General features: G+C 36.4%; 1 non-coding gene across 1 annotated transcript; it reads left to right on the top strand.

The window, feature by feature from the left end:
* Positions 1–392: 392 nt before the first annotated feature.
* LOC122803000 lies at positions 393–499 on the top strand. The gene has a single exon (XR_006365049.1). It is a non-coding gene; the product is annotated as a U6 spliceosomal RNA (small nuclear RNA).
* Positions 500–8,865: the final 8,366 nt, after the last annotated feature.

The raw sequence follows: 8,865 nt of genomic DNA, 5'->3' as shown, positions 1-8,865 counted from the left end.
ACACATATAAATGACGGCAAACAAGCAAGTTAACAGGAAGTATTATGAATACAAACAAAATATTGTGTGAAGATAGCAGTAAATCAACAACAGTTCTAATAATAATGAAGTACATGGTATAAGGGACAATAAGAAGGGATGGTTAGACTAAGGAAGAAGAAGAAGAAGAGCTAGTGGATCCTAGACTACCGTGGTGGCACTTGTGAGCACTGTGCACTCTAGATTGTATAACTAGATAGGTAGGGGGTTCTAATCTCACAGAATTCAACTTCTCTGTGTGTGATGGTGGGGCCATTGCATTACTGGAGCATTATTAATTCAACAGCTATGCTCATTTGACTTCCGCTCGGGAAAAAATATTTACATGGTCAGATGAATCCCACATCCCTTTTGTACTTGCTTTGGCAGCACATATACTAAAACTGGAATGATACAGAGAAGATTAGTATAGCCACTGTGCAAGGGTGACACTCAGATTCATGAAGTGTTCCATATTTGGGGGTGGGGTTGGCTTAATGTTTACAATTTTCACCTAATAAATACAGAGTATTGGGTCTAATTTTAACCTCTAGTTATTGGCTAGGCTTAAAATGGCCCTTTGTGGCAGTTAGCCTAGTATTCATTGATGAACTTATGAAAAGATAGAGCACAAAGTGTTAAAGATAGCAAAAGTTAGGTAAAGGCACATAGAAATGAACTATATATCGACATAGCTATAGATGTAGATATGCTACAATGTGAAAGAGATGTCCCATATTAGTGTAGAAAAATAATGTGAGGAAGACAAAAGTACTCGATTGGTGAAGGGGAGAGTGGGGATTAGGTAACTTGTTATAAACACCACGCTGTTAGTTCCTGTTAAGATTTCAACCCGTGTCAAGCAAGGCTGCCTTCTCTTCCCCTTACTTTTTATCCTAGACATGGAACTGTTCTTTCCTAAACTTCTTCAGGTCCCTAATTTAACAGCATAACATTTTGCAGTATATGTATTAATATCACTTCTCTGTAGACAATTTCTTTTATATTTTCAAAATTCTTTGAAAGGTATTCTTCACCTGCTAGAGACAGTTAATGATTACAGTAGAGCACTGACTTAAAAATTAAACCTTGAATTAAATCAGTTTTATTTCCCACAAAGGACACCAACAATATAACTTGTCTACCCAGTTATCTAGCCTTAACATTTCATTCAGTGAGCTTATGTAACTTGGAGCCATGTGAAAGTGGATTTACTGTGGTTGTAGTTTTTAAGAAGAAAAAAACAGTAGTTTAGTTTTTTGGGGGTTAAGGATAGATAAGCTGGTTATTAGAGAGCCAGTTTTCTACTGAGTTAAAGGAAGACTATGTTGTAGAGATGAGTTTGGAGGGAGAGTCAGCAATAGTGATGACAGTAGAGTCATCAGCGTATTGAACCAGTGATGACTGAGGACAGGAAGAATGAAGATTAGTGAAAATGTTGAAAAGTAGTGGACCAAGGATGAAACCCTGAGGGATACCCATTTTAACTGGGAGAGGAGGTGAGAGTGCAGATTGCCATTTCACTGCTTGAAATCTGTCAGTGAGGTAGCTGGAAAACCATGCAACAGTAGCAGGGGAGAAGTTAAGGTTGGTTAGTTTGTGCAGAAGGAGAGGGTGAGAGACAGTGTCGAAAGCTTTAGAGAGATCTAAGAATAGGTAGGAGACATGTTTGTTGTTATCTCTGGCAAGGGCTGTAGTATTAAGGAATGATAGTAGGACAATAGTAGTACTATGCTTTGGTCTAAAGCCATGTTGAGTAGGTGTGAGCAGATTTTCAGAGTAGGTAGTGCATAACTTGTTTATGTATGCATTTTTCTAGAACTTTAGAGAAAGGAGAGAGGATGGCAATTGGTCTAAAATTAGTGATGTCTGAGGAGTTACCTCCTTTTTGTATTGGTAGAGTGAAGAATTGTTTCTATATGGAAGAGACTTTGGACTCTGAAATGGAGTGGTTGATTAAGATAGATACAGGGAGAGCAAGAGAGTCAGCAGCTAACTGAAGGAAAAGGGAAGGAATGTTGTCAGTAGAAGCTAAGCAAGGTTTGAGTTTAGAAAGTAGGGATTTGATGTAGCTAGTGGGTACAGGTTTGAGGGAAAAATAATTTGATGAGAGTATAGGGGGATTTGATAGAGAGTGGTGTGAAATATTATTAAAGGTAGACGAGTTGGCACTGGGGTTAAACAGTTTGGATATAGAGTCAATGAAATATGTGTTGAAGGTGGAGGCAGTATCTTTGGGAGTCTTATCAGGACAAGGACTGGGGGAGCAGGGACCACCAGGATGTAGTATGTGGTTTAATGAGTTCCAAAATGTTTGGGGGTTAGATTTCAAGGCTGAGGGTGGATTATAGTAGAAGTCTCTTTTATTTTTATTAATACACTTTTCGGTGGTCTGATTTCTAAGTTCTTTGTATTTTAGCACGTCTGCAGGGAGCTTTGTTTTGGTCCATGTTTTCCATGCTCTGTCTCTATTTTTCATTAGGATGCAGGTGGAACTTGATAGCCATGGAGATATATTAGATTTAATACAGACTGTGCGAAGTGGGGCAAGTGAGTCAAGAATACTGCGAAAGGTGGAGCTGAAAGATAGGACAGCATCGCCAAGGGGGAGTTGGGTAAGGAAATTCCAGTTAACTTTAGAGAGAAGAGATTTAAAGGTGTCAGGGTGGAAGTTAGTAAGCTTGTGGCATGTGATAAATCTATGCTGTTTAGTAAAGTGAGAGATATATCTAAGTACTTTTATTGGGGAGTGATCACTTAGTGTGTTGGGAAGGGCTTCAGGATTGTGATAAACTAGTATCCAGTTGATAAGGGTGCTATGTGTATGAGAGTTGTTGGTATGGGTGGCATCAGTGATAAGTTGAGTAAAGCTGTATTAGTTAATGTGTAAGGAAGAATTTGGGGTACAGAGAGTTAACCAATTAATATTGACATCACCAAGAATAATGGTTTCATTAGGCATATGTTGAGAGAAGTATGAGAGTATGTTTTCCAGCAGGGGTAAATACATTTCTTTATATTTTTAATAAAAGTTATGATAAGTATTTATTAGTATTGTATGTTCATATATATATATATATATATATATATATATATATATATATATATATATACACACACACACACACACAGTTTCTATCAGGTATAGTTGTATATATATGAGGTATGTAGTGTTGATGGATAGATATATAGTTCTATACACAATAGTTTATACTTCATCCGTAGGGATAAATGAATAGTCATATGCCATATTTTTATGATGCTATCCATAAAAAGAAGTTATAAGTCATGACAAAGATATCCAACACGTTTTTTGTGTATATATAGTTCCTAATACATATGGTTTTATATTCATCAATACACATGATCATTAGATTTATATATATATATATATATATATATATATATATATATATATATATATAATTTATACACTTTTATAAATGTGAGATTATTATATTATGTTTGTTAAAATGTTTTTAATGAATTATCCATAAGGTTTATGATGAACTGTATTATTTTCATTCAATATTCATGAGCTGAATAGTGATTGGCTTGACAATGAAATGTTAAAGCTTTTAAATGGTACCAATTAAGTCAACAGTTAACAGTCTGATGAAGCATTCCCTCTGAATGTGAAAGCGCTTACTGAATTTTAAGTCTTTGGCCTTGTTTGATTGTTTTTTATTTTATTTCTAATAAATAGTCGGCTTCTTATTGTCGTGTTTTGGCTGCCTCTTTCAGTTCTGTTTCTTGGTAAATAAATGGTGTAAATGCATCCTTGATATATCTATTCCAGATCAGTCTAATGAAAATTATTACCTGATGTGTATAATTTCATCTTGGGATACATTTGTTTTGTAACTTATAAATGGATAAATAGAAAAGAAAGCTCTTTTATGTTGTCAACCTTCCTGACTTATGGACCAACTGTAAAATATTCAGATACGTGAAAGGTTGTCTTTAATTCTATTTGTTCTCAAGTGTAGTGATATTCTTACCTGGGTTAACAAATTCAAGTACTTCCTGATGGGGACTTATATACACTGAACCTCACTTGTATGGATGCTTACTGAGAAGTACATTGACACCTAACCTAGGGATTTATTTGTTATTATAGCACACATGCTGTATTACATTTACATGTACCATGGTCTGTCTAAGGATGGGAATGAAACATGTTTTATTTGAATTACTATAGTCTGTGTTTTACATAGGTTTTGATCTCTTGTTTAATTAGCTTACTATGATCTGTCATTTGATAAATAACGACATTATGATTATTAAAAAATAGACCCACACTGTAACTCTAATATATTTTATTTTGATAATAAAGCTAAAGAGCTTTCTGAATGTCAGACAGGATATATTTATTTCTTGTTTGGTTAAACAAGCCACCTAATCTAGATCATAGGTCAGACTGGCATTATATTACTTTTGTGAAGCCATATTTTCTGCTGACTTATACACTACACTACTTTAATCAGCTTACTACGCTTTAATGACTAATGCCTTCATGCTCTTCCCTGCCAAAATAGAGGGCGGCTGGATAATATTGTTCCTTTGGCTCTCTGCTGTCTCACTTGCTTAAACAGTAAAATGACATCTTTCTTTTGTTCCTGTTACATACTTTGTCTCCTGGGATAGGTTGATAGTCTTTGTAAGGATTCTGGACAGCTGTCCTCTCACTACTTGTCTGTTCCTAAGTATAACTCATAGGTTCATAGGTAAAAAGGTTCATAAGAAAGTACTAGGCTAGCTGCCCTTATGGGCCATTTTAAACCTATCCAACTTCCCTTTTTGTGCTCAAATGAACCTATCCCATATGGTTGGAGATTGTCCTTACCCATCCCATGGTTAATGTATAATACATTACCTCTAATGAGATGAACTGAGATCATACCATAGATAATTTAAGGGGACACCATGCATGGGATAAAGCACTGAGGAGCCGTCTATGTCCATTAGTAGAACAGGGGACAGTCCTGAGGTGAATTTCTGTTTTGCATCTATAGCTCCAAGTTGCACTTAAATATGGACATGGATGAACTATGGTCCTTATGGATAGGGATCTGTTCCACAGCAGAGGTATCCCCGAAAGACACACCTGTCCCTAAAAATCATTCTGTTGATGTTGCATAAGAGGTATAAATCCCTAGACTGAGTATGTTTGATATCATCTGACTTACCAGTGTACATCACCTCCTATTCCTGACCTACATTTAGTTTATCTAGCAGAGCCTTGACTTTAACTATAGCAAGACTATGAGCAATCTCTTTTACTACATTTAGCAGCTAAAATCAGAACCTTTGCTTTCTACTCAGTTTTCTTCTGCTTTCAGTGTTATACCAGCTTTCCTTTATTCAATAGAATTCCATTTTCATAGTTTTGCACCAGCCTTTCTGTTTCTAAGTTCAGTGGAGTCATATTGTTCTTATTTTTTGTCGCTTAAATTCTCAAAAATCTGCATGTGCAACATAAGAGGAGTTTTATCTCTTGTCTACTTGGTGTCTGTTTTTGCCATTCTGTTATTTTTTTCCCATTTGTGTGCTCTTCTGATGATTATCACTTGCCTGGCCTGCACCATTTTGTTTACCTTAGTTATCTCTGATATTATCCCTTGGGGCTGTGACTGCATCACTGGTGGGTTGGGAAGGGGAAGTGCTGTATCATACTCTCATAGAGTACTATACAGAATATTATACCATGACCCCCCATTAATATTCCAAAATGTGCACGCTGATTGGCCAGCGTGCACGTTGTAAATCGACTTATACTAATGGAAAAAGGTCCGGTCGCCCGGACTATTTCCATTAATATAAGTCTTTTTTAAAACACTGTCTCGCTATGTTAAAGGAGCTTAACATAGCAACACAGGTTTAAAAAAAGCAACGGAGATCTCCGTTGCTTTTTTTAAAGCTGTCTCGCTATGTTAAACTCCTTTAACATAGCGACACAGTGTGTAAAAAGCAATGGAGATCTTGCTTTCTCCGTTGCTTTTTTTTTTAACCTGTCTCGCTATGTTAAATGGGTTTAAAATAAGCAACGGAGATTCTCCGTTGCTTTTTTTAAAGCTGTCTCGCTATGTTAAACCCATTTAACATAGCAAAACAGTTTGTAAAAAGCAACGGAGATCTTGCTTTCTCTGTTGCTTTTTTCAAAACTGTCTCGCTATGTTAAATGGGTTTAACATAGTGAGACAGCTTTAAAATAAGCAATGGAGATTCTCCGTTGCTTTTTTTAAAGCTGTCTCGCTATGTTAAACCCATTTAACATAGCAAAACACTAAAAAGCAATGGAGATCTTGCTTTCTCTGTTGCTTTTGCCCACATCTCTGATGTGCTGCGTAGGCATGTGCAGTACCTCACAACTTCCGCGGAATACCAGACAGCTGAGGAAGGGCAGCAAGGAGGCATTATACAATGCCATTATTTAAGAAAAGTAATTCTTTTTTTTCTTAAATAATGTCATTGTATAATAGCAATAACCCACGCCTGGGTGTGGGTAATGCTGGATTTACCCACGGTTGGCTTTGAGGGCCAAACCACGCCAACCATGGGTAAATCCAGCATTACCCACACCCAGGCGTGGCTTATTGCTATATTATACCAGAACGAGCTATATCTCACAGAACACCGTGTTCCGTCCTCTCAGAATACTATACCATGATGCATCATAATTCACAGAAAACTGTCATACCTCAAAGAATATTGTACCATGCTGAAACATACCTCACTGAATGCTGTATCATGCCCTCATGCAATTTATTGAGTCATTTATTTTTGTTTACCAGAGTGGTGCATTGATATGTATGTATTTTTTAACACTTTTATTGAATTATTACTTAAGACATACCATAGGCAAACATACATTTATATAAAATAAAACAAACCATGTTAACATGTTCATAGTTGCAAACATTATACATCACATATATTCTTTTATACTATTATCAACATCATATAAATTGATAAATTCCTGCCTACCCTTAAACTTCACTTCACCTCAAAACATTATTCCATATGTATTGTTCCCGATTTCCATGTTTTTAATGTGTAATGTGCTCTTACCCTTTTCTAAAGATCCCACTTCCAGTTCTTTTGTTGCTGTTACAATATTTACTACTTCAAGTACAGTAGTGCAGTGATCAATACTGACCAGTTTCAGGCTTGGCCATTTTTAATGTATCTCATAAAATACTGCATTTTGCAGAGTACTGTACCACGATCCTCTATGGCTCACAAAACGCTGCATAATACATCGCTAAATGCTGAACAATGCTATAACATACCCTATAAAATGTTGTACCATAATATGAGAGAACACTACACCATGCTGTACTATACTGTATCGTGTTACACCATAACTCACAGAACACTGTGAAATACATAATGGATATTGCACCATGCTGTGCTATATCTCACAGAATGTTGCACACTTTCACAGAATATTATACTGTGTTGTACCATATCTCACATAATACTGTGTCATACTTCACAGAATATTGCACTGTATCACACCTTACAGGATGCTGTACCATGCGATACCATACCTCAGTGGCTGTTGCACAATATCTCACAGCATATTATATGACAGTATGCCATAACTCCCAGAATAATGTATCATACCTCAAAGAAATGCACTAGGCTGTGCCATACTACACTGAATACATTACCATGCCCTTGTGGGATACTCCACAAGGCTGTGCCATGATTCACTGAACACAGAGCCATACCCTTGTAGGATAGCGGAACAGGCTGTGAGATACCTCAGTGAATGTGGTGCCAAATCCTTGTAGGATACTGCACCAGGCTATACTATACCTGACTGAAAACAAAACTATATCACTGCAGGATATTGCACCTGGCTGTTCCATGCCTCAATGAATACAGCACCATACTCTTGTGAGATAGTGCTCCTTATTGTGCATAGTTCACAGAAAATTCTATCATATATAATTGAATATTATACAATGGGTTGCCATACCTTAGAGAATACTATATCACAACTTCACATACTAGTGTCCCATGCTGTGCTGTAGCTCAGACAACACTGAATAAGTCTCACTGAATGTTGTACCACTCTGTGGCTTAGCTCATATAATACCAAATAATACCTTACAGAAAATAGTCTACTATAACAGAGAATGGCAAAACCTCAGATATTATGCCAGATTTTTCTTTATTTTCTATGTTTTTGTAAAACATATTTTCTATGTAAATTGTACAAACCTTAGCTTTATCCTATACCCATTAGAATGCACTGTCCTGTTAAATTTTCCTGAATCCATGATTCTATGATAGCATAGCTCTTCAACCTTTTAGGATTGGAATTCTGTTCAAATCTAAACATAATGAGGTGCAAAGGCTCAAAATTAGAGACTGTTTTTAACTACTGATTTTATAAAGATAGAAAGTTGCTAAAATAACAGGTTTTGCCTAGCAGTACATAGTACATAGTACGTCATACATGGAAGACCATAATATTGAACTCCTGGACTTGCACCCCTGCAGGACCTTTGATAACACTTGTACCTGCGTCCACACCCCTGCATGACCCGTGTTAGCAACCATTCCTAGGTTCCCAGTGGTGGGGGATTTCGGTAATGAATATTTTTAGTCATGATGGTCTTCAGTTGTGGCCTTTCAATATTATGGTCTTGGGATTATGATTTTCAAGATTGTGATATTAAAAAAAACATTTCATAGGGCTGATTGCACTATCTTTATGGACAAGCAAGTAAAAAAAAAGCTTTAGGGACACATCAAAACTTCTACATATCTTATTGGCCAAACAATATAGGGACATTTTGCTATATCACTCTTGAAACTTTGTGGAAGGTGCTC

This window comes from Protopterus annectens, chromosome 5.part0, assembly GCF_019279795.1.
Source record: "Protopterus annectens isolate FY-2018-M chromosome 5.part0, PAN1.0, whole genome shotgun sequence".
NCBI lineage: Eukaryota > Metazoa > Chordata > Ceratodontiformes > Protopteridae > Protopterus > Protopterus annectens.
The sequence above is the reverse complement of the archived record's forward strand: the minus strand, read 5'-3'. Positions and strand labels throughout refer to the sequence as shown.